Source organism: Euprymna scolopes, chromosome 26 (genome assembly GCF_053919585.1).
Source record: "Euprymna scolopes isolate OS-2025 chromosome 26, ASM5391958v1, whole genome shotgun sequence".
In the NCBI taxonomy this organism is placed as follows: domain Eukaryota; kingdom Metazoa; phylum Mollusca; class Cephalopoda; order Sepiida; family Sepiolidae; genus Euprymna; species Euprymna scolopes.
The window spans coordinates 72,688,716-72,713,989 of NC_136507.1; the positions used below are offsets into that span (position 1 = coordinate 72,688,716).

The 25,274-nt window shown below is 31.4% G+C and overlaps 1 protein-coding gene across 9 annotated transcripts in view; it reads left to right on the forward strand.

Annotated features, from left to right (window-relative positions):
- Positions 1-25,274, forward strand: part of LOC145248175 (serine/threonine-protein phosphatase 6 regulatory subunit 3-like) — a 166,985-nt gene that overhangs the window by 39,015 nt on the left and 102,696 nt on the right. For 2 of the 9 annotated variants that reach the window (XM_080110019.1, XM_080110022.1), the window contains exon 2: positions 1,121-1,260. The exons of the other annotated variants lie outside the window; for them this stretch is intronic. The gene's annotated coding sequence lies outside the window, so the exon portion shown is untranslated. The remainder of the gene's footprint in view (positions 1-1,120; positions 1,261-25,274) is intronic. 9 annotated transcript variants of the gene reach the window in all.

A 25,274-nucleotide genomic window follows, 5' to 3' on the forward strand; every position in this document is an offset into this window, starting at 1 on the left:
GGGTATCTCTTGTTTTAATCTATAACCCAGTTTCAGTTTTGTATGAAAAAAAACAATAGAGGTTAATTTCTATTATAATTTTATAGAATATACAGTAAGAATATATTTGATGATGCCTTTCTTGCTTGTAAATGTTCAGTCCAAATGGTATTTAAAGAGTTTAAATAGCCCATTAATTTTAAAGTCTCACACATCCTTTTCTCTTGTAAAGTAGTTAAACCCAAGGATTCTAACTTATTTTTATTGCAATCTTTAATTTTTTTTCTGGTAGTTCTGTATGGGCTGCCATTATTTGAGATGGAAGAAGCCAACCCAACCATACCAAGGTGCATACTTTTACATTTTATTTCAGTTTGCATATCTAACTACTAGTTTCCACGATTGAACACTATTTTAATTCATTGTAAAAAGGAGTTATTCACAGGCATCCATATCTATTATATTTTAGCATTTTTATTATTGTTGTTGCAACAGCTTTCATTTTGGTGAGATTGAGCCAGTTTCTTCAACCTGCACCACATCACAAACTATGGCGACTCTGAGACGGGTCACAAAAGATATCTAACCAAGCGTGATTCCAACCATCTGTGGATTTGAGAGATCAGTCGAGTCCTTCTTGATGGTTGTTATGCAGATCTTTAGCTTTCCACTGATAATGATTGCATTATCCATGTAGAGAATTCGACAGGATTACATCCAGAATTAATTCTTTGGTTCTTGTCCAGAATACCCTATACGTTAAAAAAACAGCAATAAAAAAAAAAAAAAAAAGGTCTGATGTACATACCCATGATCAAATGAATATATCATATTCCAAAAATTATGTAAAGTGATCAAGTAGTTTTTTTTATTTTCATAAAAATAATTAATTTCTAAGAGATTAATAGAAAGCCATAGGCATTACAGCATAAATCTAGGGAGTATGAACTATTGAGTTATCTCCCCTTTTTTCTTTTTCTTTTTTTTTTTCATAATGCCAGTCACTCTTCAGATACTCATAAAATTTGATTTTCTTATTTAAAAATAAAACTAGTTGATGAATTTGCATGATTTTTGTTTCATTTCTAATACATACATCAAACAGATTTTTTTTTTATCTTTGTTTTTTTTTTTTATATAGAAGTCTGGACAAGGGTCAATGAGCTGCATACCCAAACAAACAAAGGCATCTCTGCAATATAATGGACTGTAGTTGAGGTGTTCATGGAGAGCAGTAGTTGTGATATGGTTGGTCCGTCAGTAACAGAAAATAAGACTGAGGTAGTTGTCATAAACTTCCTGCTTCTGCTTATCAACCATCCTTTCATGATGGCCATAATTTATTTGTTGAAAACAGACAAAAATTATTCATATTATTTGGATTCTTAAGACTATGGCTCTTATCTTGAGTGTTATTTTCACGTTTTGGTCAATCTAACCTCTTTTGCCCTTTTTCAGGTGTATCTTGTCTAACTTGGGAATCTTTCTGTTGAACTCTGAAATCTGCACAGCATTTCGAACAGAACACTTTCTTTAATCCAGGGAGGTAGCATACTCTAGTTCAGTTGGCCGTGACTGCATAGAAGTCTTAAGTAATTCATAATTGTATTTTTAGAGTCGCCCGCATTGAGTATTGAACCTTAACCTCCAGAAAAGTGTAATTTACAACTGAATTTACCAAGTGCTTTATTTACTACCTTACAGTCCTCGAGTTTGACAGAAAGATTCTCAAGTTCAACAAGATGCACTTGAAGAAGGTTGGAGGTTAACTCTACCAAAATGTTGTGAAAATAACCCTCGTGATGAAAACGGTAGTCGGAAGAATCCAAATGATGCGAGTAATGAATCCTCATCTCGAAAATTCAGAAACAAATTATTTAATCTGTTGATTCCTTTAAAACAGCAATCATCCTTAAATTCGTTTGCTTTGTTCTATATATCAACTCATGTGGGTTGTTTCTCTCTCATTCTGTGGACACATGCTTTGCAAACAATGTTTGCAAGCAAGTATATTTTTCTTTAAAAGAAATCCTAGAAGAGTAGTAGAAATTCAGGTTTTGGTTTCTTTGATGACGCATCAATCTCCCTCAAATCAAATTTACAAGTTTACTTTCGTTCAATTGTAGATTGTGGTGCGAAATGGCTTGTTTCATTTAATCCTGGCTGTGTCTTTCAATCGTAGGTGTGTCTCTTTTCTTCTTGAGATTCTCATTGATGCCTCTGCTCTTGAGGAGAAATCGACTCTGAAACTTCTTGGTCTTTCTTTCTTATCAAATCTTCCTTGCAGTTCATATATTAGATTCATTGCTCTTTTTGCTTTTAGTAAAATAGGTCTTTATCACTCTTACATCTGAGGTTACTATCAGACCATGTATGGAGTATTGTCTTATTTTGGCTGGTGAATCTTACTCGTATTTGAGGATTCTTGATAAGGTGCAGTAACGTATTTATAATTTGATTGACTGCACCCATCTTCTCTGCAGTGATGTTGCTAGTCTCCGTCTTTTTTATAAATACCATTATGGTAGACATTCTTAAGAATTGTTTTATCTATTCTCTGCTTTTGCTCCAGTTTGTTGGTATAGTAGTGTCCATTAATTTGCTGTTTGGATACTTTATTTTAATATAGCTTTCTATTCCAGTAGTTTCTTCCCAAGAACTGTAGGTTTGTGAACTCTGTTCCTGCTGTTTTCCTCCTACTTATAACCTTTGTCTGTTCAAGACTAAGGTCAATAGGCATCTCCTGTCTTTGTGATAATTATCTTTCATTCTTGTTAGTTCATTACATGAAGTGACTTCATAACTTGTCTGGAGAGATTTCCATTAAAAAAATCAATACTAAATCATATGCTTAGATTTGCTGTAGATAAAGTTTGCAGACAAATGAATTCTTCACAAACCTTGTCAGAATAGAATTAAAATTTTTTTTTACTTCATTCACTAGTGGAGATCGTTATGAGTACTGCGACTCCAAATCAGAAGATAAGTAATCATACGTATGGGGAAATTTCATACATTAGATCTCATAAAATAAAGTAAAAACTGTCAATTAAACTTTACGGTTATACACAGGATGAAAGTATCCTCAAAAACAATTTTTTTTTTCCACCGGGAAGTCACCACTTAAGGTTTGAAGGCCACTCGAGGATAATGATTAATGAGCATACAGTGACCACCAGGACAACAGCATAGTAATTGTTAGTGGTATAATATATAATAATAGTATAATATAATAATATAGTAATCGTTATTGGGTATAATTTGATATTTAAAGGAACAGATAAGTTGTGGGCAAATCAAAGTCTCACATGGTGTGATATTTAGTTTTATGCAAAGCATGTAAGAAGTGGGTGGAAGCTGTTCATAAAAATTCAATACTTCCAATTTTCGTGAAATTTTAATGGTATTAAATATTACCCAAATTTCAGTTTCTTTGGAGTCTTTTAAAGGGGTTTTAGGACAAAATATGGGCACAACCTCCTATTTGAAAGTTCAATTATTTCAGCTTCACATTGAATTTGGTTCATAGTTAAGTCTCTGAATTCCATAAAAACCCATAAGTTCAAGCCTTAAATTTTTGTGGACATTTTCTAGAATCAAACTCATGTAATGGATTTTGGTTAAAATTGTTCTACACATGTTTTAGTACCATTATATTCGGATTTTAATCTTTGTAAGGGAACATAAAAATGGTGCAAAACTGTTCTTTTAATTATACCTGTTCTGGGATGGGTATTCTACTTTCCCTAAAAGTATTACCATTAGATAATGCTCAATTAGTCACGCCCCTTCGGTACTCTTTACCCCCACTCCCACCCTCTGTTATATGCACACTCGTGCACATCACGTACACACATGGTGGTCATTCGTTCTTTTTTTTTTTTTTTGTACACAGAATTTCCTTTTAAAATATAATTTCTTTTTTTCCAAGGCCATCTTAAAGCGTGTATATGTCTGTCTGGTACCATTGAATACTATGATTATTAACTCAGGTCTCTGGATATGACTTTAGGTCAATCAGAACTCATATTAGATATTCCAAACTGATTTTTTTTTTTTTTTTTTTTTTTTTTTTTTTTTTTTTTTTTTTTCAATATACCAAAGAACTTTTTTAGATATGCATATATAGTGCTGCAAAATATTTTATGAAAAATACCAAATTTAACGTATCTCAATTAGTACCCGAGTTGTAGCTATTCAAAGTTAGTCGGACATTGCGTTTTGTGTGATAGTGAACATAAGGCCAACTTAAGCATTGTATAGCTGAAGATAAAAATTTAAAATAAGTGAAAAATCTGTGTTAATATAATGCCATAGTTCATTAAAAGAAAGATAATATAAGATGAAATTAATAATTCTTAGATATACCCAGTTTTAAACGTTAGTGAAAATCACGTCACAAAATATTGTGTAGAAACGATGCAGAAAAACTTTGTTATTAATTTCATTATATATGTAACGCATTTAAACTTATGATTCATGACATCATACAGATTGAACTAAATTCTTTTTTCATTAGTACATTCCATTAAAAAATACTTTGTTTTTAACACATAAACCCGGTCTGAAGCTCAATTTGGCAGTTGGGCAGAAAAATGGGTCAAATTTACACTTTACCAAATCTTTTGTAAAAAGTTACCCATTAAAAATACAAGCCTAAAACTTTTATACTTGACTAATTTTTTATGGGAAATTTTTTGGGGTGGGTGGGTGATGGCTTAGAAAAATCGATTTTATTTACTTGAAAACAACGGAATAAATTTTTAAAATTATTTGTCTCAAAATAGGTGTGTGGGGGGGATTAGCCCGTATCTAAAACTACAGGAGAGGCGGCCTAGATGAAGCAAACTAAGTCCATCTGATATCATTTAATACTGTGACTATTAACTCAGCTCTTTGTATATGACTTTAGGTCAACCAGAGCTCATATTAAATATTCCAAACTGAATATTTTTTTTCTCTCAATATACTAAAGAACTGTTTTTGGATATGCATATATAGTGCTGCAAAATATTTTATGAAAAATACCAAATTTAACGTGATATCTCAATTAGTACCTGAGTCATGGCCATTCAAAGTTAATCAATCTTTTGTGTGATAGTGAATATAAAGCCAATTTCAACATTCTGTAACTGAAGATAAAAAACTTCAAATAAGTGAAAAATCTTTATTAATATAATGCCATAGTTCATTAAAAGAAAGATAATAGTACATGGAATTAATATTCTTAGATATACCCATTAGTGAAAATCAGTCACAAAAATTTTTGTAGAAACGATACAGAAGAGCAACTGTGTTCATAGTAATTTCATTTTACAGCTAACGCATTGAAATTTATAATTTAAAAAGTTGCTCATTAAAAATACAAGCCTAAAACTTTTCTACTTGACTAATTTCTGATGAAGAATTTAAAAAAAAAACAAAAAAAGTTGATTTCTTTCTAATATTGGAAGATTTTGTGAAATGATATAACTTTTGGTGTGTAAAAAATAAATGACCTCAAAACCTTGAAATATGTTTAACTACCGGCGTTGCCCGGTGGAAGTATACCCCCCCCCCCCCCAAAGTAAAAACAACAAAACAATTAAACTACGGTTATTAGTGGGAGCCACTGCTGACCCAGTAAAATAGCGGGCACTAGTACCCATGGCCAAAAGGAATGTACCGTGCCGAAGTAACAATGTTAGTATCTATAAACCCATTCTTAACATGAAGATTTGATTATGTGATGTGAATATTTAGTGTTTTTGCCTAACATGTCAAATAAATGTAGGGTAGTGTGGCCTATTAGATAACAGGTGTTACCGTCCACCTGTAATCTATAATGAAAATAAAAGAATGAACTAAAAATTAATTAAACCCAGTGCATTTATTCCGAAAGGAACATTGTGTCACAAGGAAAAGAAACAACCAAAACTATGTCGGATGTACCTGAACAATTGGAACCCCCCATTACCAAAGTTGACTTTGTCGCCTTTTTTCAACTATTTGTGCAGATTTTTATTGATTGGACCCTTGGCTACCAGGAAAGGCTGTACATTTAAAGATTTGGAAAGCGGTTTTTTGTTTGAAACATTATAGTAAATATGAAAAAAAGCTATGTATTTAAAGATTTGGAAATGGAAAGTTTTTGTGTCAATGTACTTTTATAATATGGTAGTTTAGTGTTGAAACGATAATCTGCAGAATTAGTTGGAAAAAAAAAAAGGTAAAAAATATGGAGGAGGGGGAGGGTGCCAATTGTTAGGGTACACCCATGTTTGTATTATGGATTGTGTTGAATCAAAAAAGAAAACAAACGGATGGGGTGTCTGTAGTGGGAAGTGTTTTAAATGGTATAAAAACATGAGTGACAGGTTTAAAATGAGGGAAGCTGTTTTGTGGATTTTGACAACAACGAAGGAGAATGTTGTAGTGGATAGTATATTTTAAAGGTTCTAAAAGAAAGCATAATGTTACAAATTGCAAAAGACAAACTCTAGTAAACTGGAGTAAAATAAAAATAAAAGGAACAAAATACCAGTCTGTTATGAAATATGTTCAATGGTAAAAAAAAAAAAAAAATTTGATTGCAAGGGCTGTGTAAATATTTTAGTTTTCTTGTACTCTTGTAGTGGATAGCATGTTTCAAACTTTGTAAAAGAAAGCAAGGAAACTGATTATTGAACGTTTGTTTAATGATCTCTCTTGTATTTTTCAATCTTACATGACTGAAATGACCTATGCATTAAATGAACTTAATGCCAGGCGAAATATGTTTCTTAGTGATGCCATATTTTAATGTTAATAACTGTTTGTTTATAAAGTGAAGAACTAGATTCCAGAATATGAGAATTATCAGAGCTCAGCCAATGAGAATTGTTGAACTTTGATGAGGGACGCTTTATTATTTATGAATCGGAAATTGGAAAGATTGTTAGATCTATGCATGTATGAGCCAGTTGCAGTCTGTGTAATCACTGGTAGCAGTGATAGGATTAAATATTTAGAGAGAAAAATAGACTCCTTCCTCTAATAATATTGTGATGGTGTTGCTTGTAGGATGTAATGTATTTTATTATCATGACTGAATGTGCCTGAAATGGTGTCTGAAAGTTACATAAGATAGTGGTTATTAGCCTAGCTGTATTGAATGTGTATATGGCATCTGTTATTGCAAATTTGATACTTTTGTCCGGAGGGTAATTCCTGCGACTACTTTATTAATATAGAGATAATAAAAAAATCAGAGAGAGAGGCAGGCAACACTATGCTTTTGCTATTGGTATAATGCGTATCACAGGAGGGCATTATTTTTACATGTGCGTTGCAAGGAAAGGGGAAACATGTTTACATACACATTATCCTAACAAAAAGTACATTTGATAATGAAAAAAAAAAAAAATGGTAACCTGTCTCTTTTATTAGGAAACCATTCATAATATCAAATAAGATCAGTATGAATTAAAATCACTAATAATTTTTAAACATCCATATGTCGACTACAAGAAAATGTCAAACAATATGGAATATTTTCCCAAATAACAAATTATATGAACATCAACCAACTGTTGAAAAAATGTGGAACTGCTACCTGACTGAAGACAAAACCTAGTATTAAGCAGTTAGAATTGAACTTGTTTAATACTGACATACTTAAAATGTAGAAGTTGCCCCTCTATTCATCTTCTACGATCAACTATTCAATCAAACATTTTAATTGTATATTCATTCTTTTGCGAAATGTTATCATTTTCGTAGTTTCACCACATTTCGGCCAATCATCCTCTGACCTTCTTCCGATGATTAACTACGAAGGAATAGGAATGTTGAGTCTTGTAATTGTATCCCCAGTAACTACTGCTGTTTTATAGTTATCTCACCACGTTTTGGACAATTAATCCTCTGGCCTGCTTGGGTAGGATGAAAACCACTATCTTCAGACAATGCTCACCTGGAATTGTAGGGACTCCACACCTTTATTCATTGTGCCACAAATCTGGAAGGGCGATCAAGGTTGGATTTTATAGTCCTCTAAATCCGACTTTCTATTCTTATCTCATCTTCCATTGTCAGGGCCATTCTAAATGGTATTATATTTTTGTTTTGGAATCCTTTGAGATGAAGCTTCATAATTTGTGTATTCGTTCTTTTCATCTTCATAGTTGTTGTTTTACCAATGTGGTGAAACAACAACTATGAAGATGAGGATAACAGTTCACAAGAGAATGAATACACAAGTTATGAAGCCTTATCATGAAGAATTAAAAAAAAGATTTTTATTGACTGGAAAAATATATGAATATTTGCATGAAATACTATCACATATCAGACCTCACCACGCTGTAAAATGTGCCTATTTTTTAAAAAAATAGACTACCTGTAAAAAAAAAAAAAAGTTCCTTTCAACACTTATAGTAGAAACCAAAAATACAATTAAATATTTTCTAGAACTTATAAAATCGCTATTTTATAAATACATTGTCTCACACAAAATGACCATGTGTGGTTAAACAAAAAATCTATTTCCAAACTGTTTTTGAACTTTGGAACCTGAAAAGAATTTCAAACTCTCCATCATATTAATCCACAAGGTTAGCTTGTCTTTATTCTGTCAACTATAATCATTAAGCTTTCCACCCAGCCATGGTTAATATAATGAGAATGATCTATCTCCATGAATTAAATAAAAAATTTAGTTTTAAATTTCATCCAGTTTCTATGTTCAAAATGGTGCCCCTTTTAGGAGGTTTTATCAGCCTGAAATGTTGAATATAACTAGCATTCTCAGTTGATTTTTTTTTTTTTTTTTTTTTTTTTTTTTTAATCATGTCTGCACATATAACATTGAGCCATTTGTCACACTAATAGTAATATTTATTAGAAAAAGTCACTTCTCTATTATAGAATGAAAAAAGATGTTAAATAGGTTAACTAATTCCTTTAAAAACTAAACTCTCATTAATTAATCATTTATATTCGGTTTGTCTGTTTTACAGGCTGACAGGGTTTAATTCCTAAATCAAATTCTATCTTTTGCCAGATCTTTGTGTCCGTCTTTAAGTCCATCTCTATTACTTTCTATGTTTGGGTTGGTCTTTCCCTTGAAACTGAACCTGCAAACTCAAATGTTCTACATTTAATAACTCAACAACTCTCATCCATTCTTTCAAAATAGCCATACCATTGAAGTCTTTTCTCTATTCACCTTTTTCTGTTTTCTTCCTCAATGATTGTTTTCACTTAGCTATTTATCCATATTTTCAATATCATGTGTAACATTTGGGATCAACCAACACAAGTCTGTGTTATTCCACTGAACAAATAACTTATCACAAATACTAGATTTTCAAGTTTTCACATTAAACTTTTTTTTTTTTTAAATTTATTTTTAAAAGTTAAATATAGCACATTTGAAAGTAATTAGATAAGTAACTTTTAAACATTTTTTAAGATGTCAAAGATTTAGCAGTAATAATCTTATTCATTTTTATACAAGTCATGCAAAGCAAAATAAAACAATTTAAAAAAAAAAAAAAAAAACTCGCGGGCAACACCAGGTTGAGACAGCTATTCTTTCAAGATGTGGACGTTTCCATAATCTCTCAGAAAGCAATTTTTTTTTTTCTTCACAATAAATTTTGTCTTGTCATCTAGCATTTCATCCCTATCTGGCCAAAAATGTTCTTTCTGTGATGCTGCCATGGACAACACTGTACAACTTTGAATGGATGTGTCTTCTATTATATCAGGATATCACAGATCTTGCTGTGTAATTGCTACTTTACTCTGTAATTCATGTCTTCATAGCTAACTTATTGAGGGTTATTTGAAGGTGTGCATGTGTTTGTAACACTTTTGTTTTTAAAGTCATTAAAGTTTTTTTTTTTTTTTTTTTTTTTTTTTTTTTTTTAGACAGTTGCTTATTTGTATTTAATTTGTGCCCCCCTCCTTTTTTAACAGGAAGTATTTTTTTAAATATTCAAATATTTATTTTATTGAAATATTCAAACATTTTTATGTGTATAAAAGCTTATTCACAGACACATGTTTCTGGGTCTCTCACTCTCTCCATCTCTCATATATATATATATATATATATATATATATATATATATATATATTAGACATATCTGTGACCTGCTCGGTCACAACTACTGCCACTATTTATCATTGACTTTTCAAATAAAAAAAATTATTTTTCTAGTTTGACATCACTAATAACAACCAAAGAACTTTCCCTTTTCTCGTATACTTATTATTGCTTTTATACCTCCTTAGCATTTCAGCCCGGCGTTGTCCGGGTGTTTGGAGGTGTATGTTGAGCAAAAAAAAGGGGGGGGTTAGTAGGAAGGCAGGCTCGAACCCGTACCGCGAAGGTGGAAAAGAATGGGGGGGAAAACGTGACGTCTTTGCTGTTATGACCACCGCCAAACCGGAAGTGATGTAGGCTTAAATTAAGGCTAGACAATCGAAAAGAGGTGATGACTTTCGAAAATATCGGCGAAAAAAGCGGCCTCTCCCTGTAGAAAAATTCCCAGTTGAGAGTGAAGAAATTAATGTTTTTAGCCAATTTTTCGGTATTTGTCGTCTGAAGGGTCGAGCTTGAAAACGATACTGATCTTGTGAAAATCCGTCGCCTCTGGATAAAGTTTTAGGCAGACATGCAAACATACATATATGCATTTATATATTGGTAGCTCAAATTTTCGACCCAAACCGATTAAAAAGCTTGCCCTATCTCTGAATACCCTTTATGTCAAATTTCAAATGTTTAGACCAGAAATTGTCTGAGTAATTTGGTAGAGACTGCAGAGGTCAAATTTTTAAAAACTTTGACCCCTATTATGACCCCATAACATTCGTTTTGGGCTCAAATCAAGTTATTAAGTTAGATCCATGTCCAAAGAACCTATATCTAAAATTTCAAGTGTTTATACCCAAAATTGTCAGAGAAGTTTGGTAGAGTTCTCAAAGGTCAAATTGTTAAACTTTGACCCCTTAACAGCCAAATTTCTGTCCGAAAACGGATTAAAGATTTTCCCAAGTCTCCATACCCTGTATATCAAACTTCGAGTCTGTAGACTGAAAATTGACAGTTATTGTGTAGGGAAATGCGCGCACACACACACACACACACAGATTGGTATATCTTTCTTGCTAACTAGCCAAGATATTCATTTAAATTATCTCCCTTGAAAATTAATGACCATAATATTTTAAAGGTTTTGGTACTCTCCCACCCCCATTTTATTAATAACCATAATTACTGTTAATTTTGACAAAACTGTAGCTGTTTCGGTCCTTACTCTCTACTAGAAATACGCTATTTAAAAAAAAAACTGTTGTATTGATTTAAATTACTGCAAGAAGCCAGTTTGATGATAATAGGTGTGATATATATATATATAATCTAATATAAAGCTGAATGTCTGTGTGCGTGTTTGGTCACGAATAGGCTCCTATATGGTTGACTATTTTAAAAAACTGATTACATATAATGATAGAAGATGTATTGAGACACAGGAATGGGTATGTTTGATCCTGCAGAACGGTGGTTCATTAAAATTGTGGGGTCTGCGTTCGCACCTGGTCCACAAAGTATGGAAATGAAAAAATTTAAAAACTAAAAACAAAAACGTTTACAGGTGTTTTTTATATAGATGTACATAAGAATACTTTGATAAGTATGTTTTAACTTAAATAGGGATGGTATAATAAAATTGTGGGGTCTGCGTTCGCGCCTGGCCTCCATAGAATGGGAATAGGCATAAACTTTAATAAAGACTTTTCATATCTATCTGCGTAAATATATTTTGATAATTATGTTTCAGTTTGAAGAAATATGGTATAATAAAATTATGGGGTGTTCGTTCGCACCTGACCTCCATAGAATGGAAATATTTCACAAAGTTTAACAAGGTTTTTTAATATAGATCCACAGAATATTGTGATAATTGTTTCAGTGTGAACAGGTATGGTATAATAAATTATGAGGTGTATCTATTTTATTTTTACTTTAATCATATTTTGCTTTGGTTTTGATACCCCCAAATTCGAAGCTATCTCTTTACAACCCTTCCTTTTCATAACTTATCATACTTTAATAAATCAGAGTCCATTTTCTGTAGGCTGTTTTTTAACCCAGTCAACGACAGATACTTTTACTAGTGTGTGTGTGTATATAATATATATATATATATATATATATATATATATATATATATATGAGAACTTCAGCATTTATCCATTTACAAAGGAAACAATGCATGCTATGGGCATAAGTGAAGTGTTTAAATTGACTTTTAAGTTCAAGAGATGCTTAATTCAATCTAGGAAATATCCCGGTCTATCTCTATGGCATTTACCTCATGTGTGAATCTGTAGTTCAAAATTATTAGCTGCATTAATCCGTAGCCTGGAGTCAGAAGTTTGTTGCATAACTTATATAGTGCAGAAAAGGCTGCTGACTGTTTAAAAATGTCCTGCTATTCAGAGAATGAAAATTTGAAATAAGTTTAGAATATTGTTTAAAATAAAAGAAAAAATTTTCTGTTTATATTGTTTTATTTCAAAAAATAAGTTCAGCTTATTTGTAAACTGAACGATATGGTCAACTGTTTCCATGGTTAAAAACCGGTGAATCGATATTTGTGTCCCTTTTGTTTTTAGTTTGGGTTGTTTTGGGTTCAAGGTTAATTGCCACCTAAACTCCAATCCTGCCAAAATTAAATAAGTAGCAGGAAATATGTTGCATTACTAGAATTAAAAATATATGTTTTAACCTAAATCCTATGGCTCAAAAACTTTAATATGAAATGCATCAAAAGTAAATAAAAAAAATTTTAAGTTGGAATAATGTACAGAATTTTTAGCAAGCAATTTGGAAAATCTGTTATTCTGTCAGTTGAGAATGTCAATAAAAATAATCCCCTTCCCAATGTAAAAATTATTGAAAGCAAACAAAACAAAGGTATTTTTTGTAAAAACACCCAGGAAACCCTAAATTGCTACTGAAACAGATTTGCATTTACTGCTTTTTTTTTTTTTTTTTTTTTTTTTTTTTTTTTTTTTAAAGAAACAAATATTTATCAATAGAAAAAAAAAAGCTGTTATGAAGATGAGAGAGGAAGAACAAATTGACTAAAATCAACTTTGTGTCTAACTGCCTTCGTATTCTGCAGTTATTTATTTTTTTTTATTAAATTTCACAAAGTTTCCTGATGCCAAGAGCGAATTATTATAATTTTGCATATATATATATATATATATATATATATATATGAAAATGATTCTATATAGTCTACTTATGAAACCTTGTGCTTTTAACAATTTTTTCCTTGTTTAATAATTTTTGAAGAAACTCAAGTTTGTTTGGTTGTGTTTTATTTGTAACAGGCCAGAGAAAAAGAAAATTAATGATAATTTAATGTCTTTTAATTGGCTGTAAAGTTTCGATAAAATTAACAAAGATTAAACACTATGATTTTACAAACGAAATTAATGTGTAAAAATGAGTCTCATCAAAAATTCATATTTTGCATTCTTTTGCCTATTCAAAACAAAATATCATTTTAACTTGCTGTAAAAAAATATATATATATAATGGATAAAAATATAAATTGCATAGTTAGAAAGATCATTTTATTTTCTTTCCAAACATTTAAATATTTTAAAGATTTTAAATTTGTCAGTGCCACACCATAACATCCGATTTGCTGGCAGTGCTAATACAACAACCAAAATGATGATAGTGGACCAACCAAAGTGATGTTGAACTTTTTGTTTATAAATTCTAATTCACAAATATTTCTCAAATATCATTAACATTTAAAAATAGACTAAAACACAAAGTCTGAAGTCAAGGAAGTCTTTTTCTAATATTGTTTTGAATTGAGTAAAATAAATATTGTATTAAATATTTTTTTAAATATTTACATACTTGTCTGAAACTTGACCGTTCTGTTAATTTTATTTAAATCACTAAGAGACTTTGTTAGTCTGACTATTGTGCTTCAGTTGGAACTAGCATTTTTGTCAGTCTTATTTAATTTTCAGAAATTGTTCTTTATGCATCACGTTTGAAATTTCATTTTAATTATTAAATATATATTGAATACATTTTCATAATCAACCAGTTCTTGTTCTTTATGCCCAAATCTTTTCTGTACTCTGTCAGTTAAATAGGCAGAGGAAATCTTCATTTGTCCTAATCCAGAGTACTCCATTTTCGGGAATTAGATTTTTCTACATATACAAACTACCTTGTGCTTAACTCTGCCTACATAAGGATTCTTGAAGATTTTCTAGTTTCTGTTTACTTGCCTCTTCATAAGGATTTGCTCTTCTTATGAAGAGGCAATTCTAAACACAAGATTCGTTTTTAATGTGGAGGGACATCCAGCTCCTCTCCAAAAAGGGCACTCTAGATTGGAATAAAAATAAGTTAGCCTCGGTCTCAAAGGACTTCTTCTTCACTGACTGAAGACAAAATAATCTAAGTGTAGCATTAGGACAGAAACTACACTTTGTTCCATGCCAAAAGACCAGCAAACAACCTCATAGTTCTGTTGTATAGCATAATAAACTAATTTTTATGACTAATATTGTTTTGTAATTATCAAAGCGTAGATAATAAGAGATTGTACTTTGAACCTGTTTTTAATAATAATAAAAAGAATTTCTTTTTATGTTAACAATTGTATTTTTAGTTTTCTGAATTAGTTTGTAAATAGAGCTTTTTTTTCTGTAGGCTGGTTGAACTGTATAAACAGCTGAGAAAGCGTTCAATGTCATGATACATTCCTCATGTTGTTGAGTCATTTACCAACGGTTCTGTATCAACAATGAAATTTATATACAACTACTACAATTTTCATGTTATCTTGCTCGTCTCTGTGCACACTGTCTGTGAATGTTCTAGATGATAGGAGGAAGAGCAAATAATATCAATGATAACTAAATATATTTATGAAACTCATATAATAGATCCCTCTTTTCTCTTTCTTTTTTTTTCTCTCTTTTTTTCTCTCTTTTTTTCTTTCTCCTGTTATGCTCTCTCTTCCCTTCTCTTCATCATGTCAAAAAAAAAGTATAACGTCACCATTTTTGTGCTTGCCTTTGTTTATCAATTTGTTACTGTACTTAGAGACAGTTTGAGTTTAAGCCTCACTCAGGGCATAATCATTTTACTCTTTGTCTCTAAATGAACTTAGGCATTTCAAAATACAATATTAATCACATTCTTTAGTTTTTCATTTTATTTTTATTATTTTCTCGCATAACATTGAGGTAAGTCTATTAGTTTACAATATAACTGAGCTTCATTAATTTTCCCTCCCATATTCATGTCCCGTCAAAGTAAAATGTACCATTTATTTATCCCCCCCCCCAAGTTATTACATGAAAAAGTTTAAACTTTTCACCAATTTCTTTCATTGTTTTTGTTGTTTATGTATGACTCCACGGTCACTCCTCCCCTCTAAAATATAATATACCAAAATACAGCATTAGAACAGAATGCAAAAGTAAAATTTTATTCTTCATAAATCTTTGAAGAATCTGCCATGGTCATTGTTTTAAGATAGTAAATATGAAATATTGAATCATAAAAGATTGTATTTCAACAGTTAATTCCTTAAATGAATGATATGATCAGCTCTATTGAAATAGTGACATTATTCAGTGAGACGTGGACTAATTACTATCATCACACAAGATAATGACTTTCTTGGACAAAATATAGGTTAAGCCAAAAACGAACTTAACGGTATAAACAGAGGAGAGGAATGGAGCAAGTATTAAAACTAAAATTGTAATATATCACTATCACTCTCCTCGGACTACTGTTCTCATCTGGAGTGTAATTTTCATAACATTTTGGTCAATGTAATCACGACCTTCTTTATGTATATTGTGTTGAACTCTGGGCTCTTTTTGTTGAACTTGAATATCTGCATGGAATTTTGAACAACACCCTTTAATTTAACCACGGGGGTAGCATGCTCTCATTCCATCAGACGTGACTGAATAGAGGTCCTAAGTAATTTGTAATTGTATTTTTGAATGTCGCCCATGCTGAAGATTGAACCTTCAACCTCCAGAAGAGTGTAACTTATAACTGAATTTTTCCAAGTACTTCATCTACTACTGGTCCCAAACTCAAAATAAATCTGGAGAAGGGTTAGAGGTTGCATCGACTGAAATGTGAAAATAACATTAAAGATAGGAATGGTAGTACAAAGAATCAGAATAATATGACTATTTGTTTTTTCCGAATAAGATTTTTAATTAATGAAGTAATTTATTGAAATGGCTGACTTGTTTTCTTGTTTCATAAAAAATGGAATGCATTCCAGTAGAATAAGTTTCTTAATTAAATCGGGTAAGTGTTCTGTTTCATCCTGAGATTGCTTTATGTATGTGTGAAAGTTTATTAGCTTAATACATAAGTGTTTCAATGAAAGTTGATTAAGACATTTCTGCCATATTTTGTGTAATTATATTGCCATAGTAATCCTAGGACCACTATTGACTGTCACTTTGTGACTGGAGACCAATACCTGTATCACAAATATCAATTACTGTAAAACAAAACATAGCAATTTTGGAAAACTGAATGACTCTAAGAAACTTTAAATCCGATCATGCGTGAAAGTACAGAATGAAATAATGATTATAGATATTTATCTTACTAAATCCTAGAAAAGGGTCCATATTTCCTTCATCTTTCCGTTTCTCCTCCTATATGACAAATTAGCATTTGGAGCTCATGTGTATTAGTCTCTGCATTCAAGGGTTTTCTTTAATATTTCTGCCATTTTCATTATTTCTATCAATTGTATCTTCTCGGCTGTCCCTGATTCCAATTTCTCTCATTTTTCAAGGTTTTTTAAGATTGTTCCTAGTATCCCTATGATAGGTGTTATCTTGATGTTCTTCAATTTTTATTATAATATAATTATGTTATTAAAAATGAAAAATTTTTTAATACATTAGACAATAGTAGTTGGAATGAACTAATTTACAGAAAAATTAGCTTCTGTTGGGGCATAGGGTGGGAGAGTTGAGCCCTCTTAAGATGTAAGAGTTTGAATAGCCAACTGAAAACACTTAATAAAAAAAATTAAGTAATATAATTTATAGTATTTAAGAAATTCCCCAAGAGTTAATGACCAGCTTAAATATTTATTCAGATTGTTTTGTTTTGTCTCAGAAAAAAAAAAATGCCAGAATACCAAATCCTTTTCATTTTCATGATTTTTTTTTTTTTTTTTTTTTTTCTTAGAAAAGATGAATTCAAAGACTTGAAAAACAATGCAATGTCATTACTACAGAGCAGGTTTTCTTTTTCTTTTTTTTTTTTTTTTATAAATTTAGTTTTATCTATTTTTCCAGATGAAAACTAGTCTAATCAGAAGAAGATTAAATCAAAAGACCTGCCATTTTTTTCTTTGTCAACCACTGGTCTTGGTCTTTCTAATGTTACACTTCACAAGATCTCTGTTTAATGCCAAGGATTATGTCCAGAATTCCTCCTATGATAAAACGAACAAAAAATTGTTTTGATGTACATATCTGTAACGAAACAAATGTCATATTCAAAAAGTCATAAATTCATCAAGAAGTTTTATTTATAAATAAAATATATTTTATGGGTAATAGAAGAATGTCTTTCTTGTCCGCCATTTTCTATACAATCTAATATCGAAAAACAAGGGCAGATAACTCAATAATTCAAACTGAAAGATTTGTTGTATTGCCTACAAATTCCCATTAATTGCTTAATGATTTTTTTTATAAAAAGAAAACTACTTGATCGATTTACATGACTTTTGGAATATATTTTTTGTCACAGATATGTACATCATAAATTTTTTTTCTTTATTTTTGTTTTTATAATATGGGAGGAATTCTGGACAAAAACCTTGGCATCTTTCATCAAGCAGTGATCTTGTAATGTGTATCATTAGAAAGATGAAGACCAGTGTTCAACAAAGGAAAACTGACAAGCCTTTTTATTTATCATATATACTTGTAAGTTGATCTTGTGTATAAATCGATGTGCATTTTAAGACCAAAACTTGTGTAATTTTAGGTATTACTTGTGTATAAGTCGACTGTAAATTCTAGACAAATGGTCCATCTCATGACTATATTTTTTTTTTTTTTTTTTTTTTTTTTGCACAGATAATTTCCTTTTTTTTTTTTGTGTCAGACATATTATAAATTGTTTCTCTGCATCCACAAGCAATAATAATGTGCATTTATGCAAGTGTGGTCTATTTGATTTTCATGCATAGAACTAACCTGCTGAACACTTGCATGCAACGAATGCAAATGTTGCTAATCAGACATTCTGATCAGTGACGTGCTGTAGATTCCATGCGCAGTTATTGTTTTTAGACATAATTCATGTTACGTTCCATAATAACATAAACGTATACATTACACGAACCATAATAACATAAACGTATACATTACACGAACCATAATATACTATAATGTCAATGCATGCATTAAGTGCCATTAAATGGTTTTATTCAGTAGTGTTATTAAATTAGAACTTGTTGAACTTAGGGGAGAACGACATCATTAACACTACATTTCCTAACCTACTATAAAAAAAATAGTCCTATCATCACCAAATACATCATATCGAACTTAGTCCTATAGCCACGTTTAGAGAGTGAACATTGCGAGAGCTATTCCAATCATTAACCCTCCCAGTAAAAAACCACGCATGTGCTTACATGCTGGCAAACCCACTGCAGTGGGGGTTCGGAAGGGGTGTGATTAATTATTAGGATTACCGGTATAGACAGAGTACACAAACACAAAAGCATTTTCTAGGTTATGATCGAATGCATTTCCAAAAGCATTACCCATGTATAAGTAGAGCCCCAAAAAATAACCTTAAAATCGTCTTCCAGAAACTCTACTTAGACACAAGTATATACAGTAATCATCTTCGGTTGATGAGACTAGTTTGGATTTAGAAAAAAAAAAAAAAAATCATTTGTAGTAATGACGTATTGTTTTTTCAGGGCTTTGAATTCAACATATTGCTCTTCAAACACATGAAAATTGTGAATATGAAAATGATTTGGTATTCTGGCTTTTATTTATTTTTTTTAATAAATATTGAAGCGCTTTCCTCTTGAAGAATTTCTGAAACAATATGAATAATAATATATATTACTTTAAAAAAAATTATTTTAGTTTAATATTAGGACAAGAACAAAAATAAAAAATCATTTGTAACAATAACATCGCATTGTTCTCATTTTGATTTAATAATAACCCGACTCTACTATTACAAATGTGTGCAAATCTTGAATGATTTAACTTTCTGAATGAAAATAAATATTTAAGCTTTATGATAGAGCTTTTTACTTAAAAAACATTATTTGTCTGATTTTTATAGTTCTATGTGAACTATTATAGGAATAAGTTTAATTATCAAGCATAATTTAACTGCAACTTTATTCGATGATTATATTTGTGTTTTCACTAACTGTTCCTATTTATGATGTGTGACTTGCAACATTTCAGTCAATTTTCTCCAATCTTCAACTGCGTCTTTTTGAACAAAACTCTTCTATAACCCACAGGTGTAGTTAGATCTTGTTCTGTCAGTCATGACTAGATTGAAATCTTCAGTAATTCGTAATTGTATTAGTGCTGCTTGTACTAAAGATTGAAGCTTCAAACTTACAAAGACTGTCGGTCAGAACTGATTATTACTTAGCAGATATCCACTGTAAGAATAATATCCAAGATGAGAACCATAGTCTGAATAATATAAATTATCATTACTTATTCAAAAAAAAAAATTCTTCTGCAATAGTATTGCTTGTATTGAATTTATATTTTACAAGGTGAGATTAAAACTTCATAAAATAAAGCAAAATACTAAAGTACAACCTCTTTTTGATAAAGATCGTTCCAGACAAGGCATGAAGCCACTTGATATAAGGAACTAAATACCAATTCAAGGTCAAAACCTATCCAACACTAAATATGGACAGATTCCGACCTAGAAAACAGCAGTTCTTCTCATTTTGTCAAACATTCATGAATTGTGAAAACTAAAGAATAAAATAAACGAAGTGATAGTTACAGGATTGCTGAAATTAAACTAGAGATGTACTTACTATTCTCCATATTTACTAGACAAATTCAATGGTTTTATGCAAATATTATTGAGAACACTTGTAAAGCACAATTTTTGTTGCCATTTTTTTTTTTTTACAAAGACAGGAGTTGAGTAATGCCCGCACGCGCACGCGAGTTGAGTAATGCCCGCACGCGCACGCGAGTTGAGTAATGCCCGCACGCGCACGCGAGTTGAGTAATGCCCGCACGCGCACGCGAGTTGAGTAATGCCCGCACGCGCACGCGAGTTGAGTAATGCCCGCACGCGCACGCGAGTTGAGTAATGCCCGCACGCGCACGCGGTTCTGGAATCGGTTATCAAATGCTTAACTCAAACTTTAGTGTAAAAAATCTTCCAGTCATAATAATTGCTGTATTGATATATTACAAAAAGTTTTTGCTGATGTTATCTTGTTAAGCTTGCTTGTCACCGTGTACACATCATCTGTTAGAGAAATAGTTGATGTAAATAAAATAGCGAAAGATTTTCTTATTAATCTTGTAAGATGTTCTTATATACATTTTTAACTGAATAAATATTAATTTAAACATAAGTTTAAATTAATTTAACCACAGATAAATGTTTTACATGGACCAGAGACAACAAAATCTTTGAATTTTCATTCAATATTAGTGTCAGTGTTTTTTTAATAAATTTATTAAAGCAAATTAAGATATTTGTCTAAAAAGGTAGGCGAACATTAATTTTATGTTTATCTCATCTACAATTTTTGTAATTTAAAAAAGATATCTTTGGAGTACTAAAAATTAAGTGTTTCTATCTGGCTGATGCAAGCATATTTGGTGGGCAGTAGCCAACAATATCATGAAGAATATGGCTATGTTCTCATGTCCACAAGTGGTGGTCTTTGACAGGCGATTCATGTGTGAATGTGTTTGGGACAGCCATATTTTGGAATGTTGTGCAGGTTATGGAAGAAGATTATTTAACCTGGCCGGAACGCTGTTGCAACAGCAAGCACTAAATAGCTAGATGAAAAAATATAGAAAAGAAGGTTAAGAACTTTAAGCATAAAATCTATCAAAATAATTGGATTTAATATTCAATAACCTAGAAAGAGTTGAAATGCAATAAAACAAAACCGACCAATTAGAAATCAATAATACTTAATGAATGATTAAAATCGGCTTTAAAAAAAAAAAAAATGGATGTTTTGATATACCTTGCTATACGAACCTAGACTTTGCTGTATATAGGGATAATAAATAGGTTAATGGTGCAACTAATATAATGCATTTTTTATTGACAATTTTAAAAATAAAATCATTTGAAATAAGAATTTGAAAAGTTTAGAGAATTGTGATATGACGCATACTCTCCATATTATGTGTGTGTGTGTATATTATATCTTAATCATAAAACGTCATTGATTGCTTGTTTGAATCTTATCTTAAATGATCAAGCAATTCCATCTTTTAAAAAAGGGATGACAGGTGAATTTATATGTATGGGTATGGCTCAGAGGCTAAGGAATGAGGGTGGAAAGTTGTTTTAGTTTTGATTCTAGCTGATGGCACCCAAGTCATATGCATACATATTTAATTTTCATGTCACTATGATATATTAGGTTCAATATAATAAATAGCAAAATTGTCCTTATATTAATAAATTTCATCTGCATGAAGTAAAATATCATATTTAAGCATATCTTGTAACCAGGCAATGCCAAGTGGCGTGCTAGTAGATATATAGTAGAACCCAGAGATATGGTTTTTCAGGTTGCGATGTGGAATACAATGTTTTCCAGCCCCTGGTTACGGTATTTGCCCGGCCTTACAGTGTTATTTATAACTAGCGGGGGTACTCGGCGTTGCCCGGGCGTTTGTGTGTGTGTGGGGGGGGTAAAGCAGAACAAAATGGAAAGTTAACTCTGTTTAAATATAAAAAAGACAATGTTAAACTTAAAATAATAAACAGCGATTTTAAAAATGGAAAAAATCTTTTGTAGGCGTAAAAGGAAAGAGGGGGGGCAGGTAGGCTCAAACCCGGAACCTTAAAGCCAATAGGCTGATGACATACACCTGCACTACGGCAACGGAAGCAATGTAAGATGTTAAATTTAGCGAATAAAAAGTGAATGTGTTCAAATTGAGGTTAAACATCATGCTTGCGAGACAGTTTTTAAGTGTGTGTTTACTGATGTCAAATGCGCACTTAATTTTGTTTCCCCAACATGTTGGGGAAAACCAGCTCCCTCGTTTATTAGGGGAGTGTCCAAATGAAAGCAATTGTCTGTTATGATGATGAAAACCGACATTGACCAAACGTCTATTGCTTTACCGGCCCATAGGCTGAGAACCACGCCTTAGCTTCACCAGTTTCGCTTTTATCGAAAAAGCGGAATCAACATAAGTGCCAAAATAGCAAGAATTGTATAAAACTTGATGTAAATAAATCTAGCCGTGACATGCATTCACAATTCGTACATATTATGATCTACAGGGTATATAAGTTCTAAGCGATAGTAACCACCCCGAGAACCAGCCGAAAAAAAGCTTTTCTTGGACATACAAAAACTCGCGCGCGCATTTTGCCTTTTATATACAGTCCTAGTCAAAATCATAAGACCACTTAAGTAAGCGTTTACGCATATTATAGAATTTTTAACCAAACAAATGGTTGAAACCATTGCCAAAAGAGAAAATATGATGGAAAAAAAAAATGGAATCTGCTTCATTTGAAACTTTAACCCTGATCTAATAATTATTTTTTTTAAATTTACATTCCAAAGCAAAATATATATTTTTCTTTCATATTTTTTGTCGTACACATTGAATGGTATACGAACACTAAACCACTCATCAGAGACATGTTAATACCTTCTTTGGAAAAAAATAAACGTTCCATAGCCGGGGGGGGGTTAAAGAGGATAAAAGCTGGTAAAAATAAATTTAAAAAAAATTATTAGAAGTCATGATTCATAAAAAAAAAAAAAAAACTTATTCAAGAAATAATTGGGATGCTTCAAAACTGAAGTACATCTTTTAGTCCCATGAGGATGCATTAATGTTTATTATATATATATAAGTACACGTTTAATAAAATATGTTGAGAAACACTTTAACAGGAGTTAAATATACATTTATTTTTCGGAAAGGAAATACAAATAGAGGTGAAAGTCCTTAATCCAGAGTTTTGAAGAAATACTTTCCTTCCCGTCAGAGGGGAAGAATTAGCAAAATGTATAAAAAATTTGCCTGTAAAATATTTAAAGAAACTAATTATGAAAAGGTTCATACTAGCGCAAAAAGTGAATTGTAGAATAATGAAACAGATGGGGTGGGGTAAAAAGAAAAAATAATTTCACGTGAGTGTGTTCCCGTGGTGGTTGAGTCTGAAATCCGGTGTATCTGAGAAAGTGGTAGAAATAAAATATTCATGTTTATAGTAGTCCGAGAGCATGCCTGAAATCTATTGATGTCTTGGATATATCAACTATTCACCTATTAGTATATGAAGGCTCTAATTCCAATAGCCAAACCGCAAGTAATATATAAGCTTGCTTTACAAAACCTGGAGAAAATTCAAAAGTAATTCTTTTATGAGATTACTAGTGGGGGGTACCCAGCGTGGCCCGGGTGTTTGGAAGTGTGTGTGGTTTTGGGTAAATCAAAACTCCGAGGGGGGGGGGCTTTAAAAAAAAAAAGTTTTGGTAGGTGAGTATGAGGATCGAACCCGAACCCTTGAGGCGAAGTTGGAAATTAAAGTGTGAAAAAAAAAAAAAAACGTGTGCGACGTTAACCATTGACCCACCGCGAGATACTAACGGAAACACGTTTGAATTTATTTAATTACTTAGATTTGGCAGGTGCACATTTTAATGACTTAATGAGGTCAACTTTGACTGCGGGATAGCATTTCATTTACTGTGGGAACGCATTTTTTATTTTTGTTTCCCCAAGATGTTGGTGGGGGGGACCAGCTCCCCTTGTCTAATTTGAATAGCAATTGTTTTATATAAGGAAAATATTTCCACATTATCAAATCTGATTGCTTTCGGACATTTCCGCCGATAGACGGAAAATACCGCCAGAATTGGTGTTGCTTTTATTATAGGAAAAAGACTAATCCACATGCGGCGAGCGACAAATGTTGAATATTTATCTTCCTGAAGTCGAGCAAATTAAATAGACAGGCGAGCTCCGTTAACTCAGAGATATTATAATTTCTATGTGATATAAAAAGTTTTAAGAAGTTGCGAGCCGACCGACCGCTTCTCTGAAAAAAGCCTTTCTTGGACATACACAAAAAGCGAACATACATACGCACATTTTCGCTTTTTTATATATATATATATATATATATATATATAGATGAAGTATTTTGGTGAATAACACAATTCTTACACACCAGCTATTCATACCTGATGTTACCTGGGAGTCTATTGGTGAACCTTAAAAATTCTTTAAAATACAGTTCAGTTGTACTATTGGATCGTTAGAATACCTCGCTTAATTTTTACCTCAAATCCTTTCTTTAATTATCAATTATGTAAATAATGAAAATTTTGACGTGTGATTATTCACTCTAAATTCTAATTCATTGCCCGGTAGTTTAGAGATGTGTGTGTGTTGGGAGGGTAAATCAAAACAAAAGAATAAACAAAGTAATAACCCTGTTTAAATATTATTTAAAAATAAAAACAATATTAAAACTTTAAAAAATCAGAAAAAAAAACGAACGTCATGCAAACAAATGTTAAAATTTCTTAAAATCGGAAAAAAAAAAAAAAAAAATGCAAATGTGATGAAAAAAAAAACAAGAAAAAAACACATAATGCAAAACAAATGATGTTAAAACTTTTTAAAAAATATGAAAAATAAAAACAAAAAAAACAGTGAACACGAAAAATGGCATAAATAACCCAGTTTCAGTATTAAAACTTTAAAAATCAAAAAAAAAAAAAAGTCATCACGATTCAAACTTACAACCTTTAGATAATGACACCACGTTTTAATCAACTGAGCTAAGAAGACCTCAGCAAAATTGGGTCGTTTTTTAAATATTCAAACTAATTCAAGTTCGGATGTCATTTGCACATGCGTAGAAGGAACAATTTTTTTACTACCCTCCCTGTAGAAAAGTGTCCAGTTGAGGGTGAAGGAATTAATGCTTTTGGCCAATTTTTCGATATTTG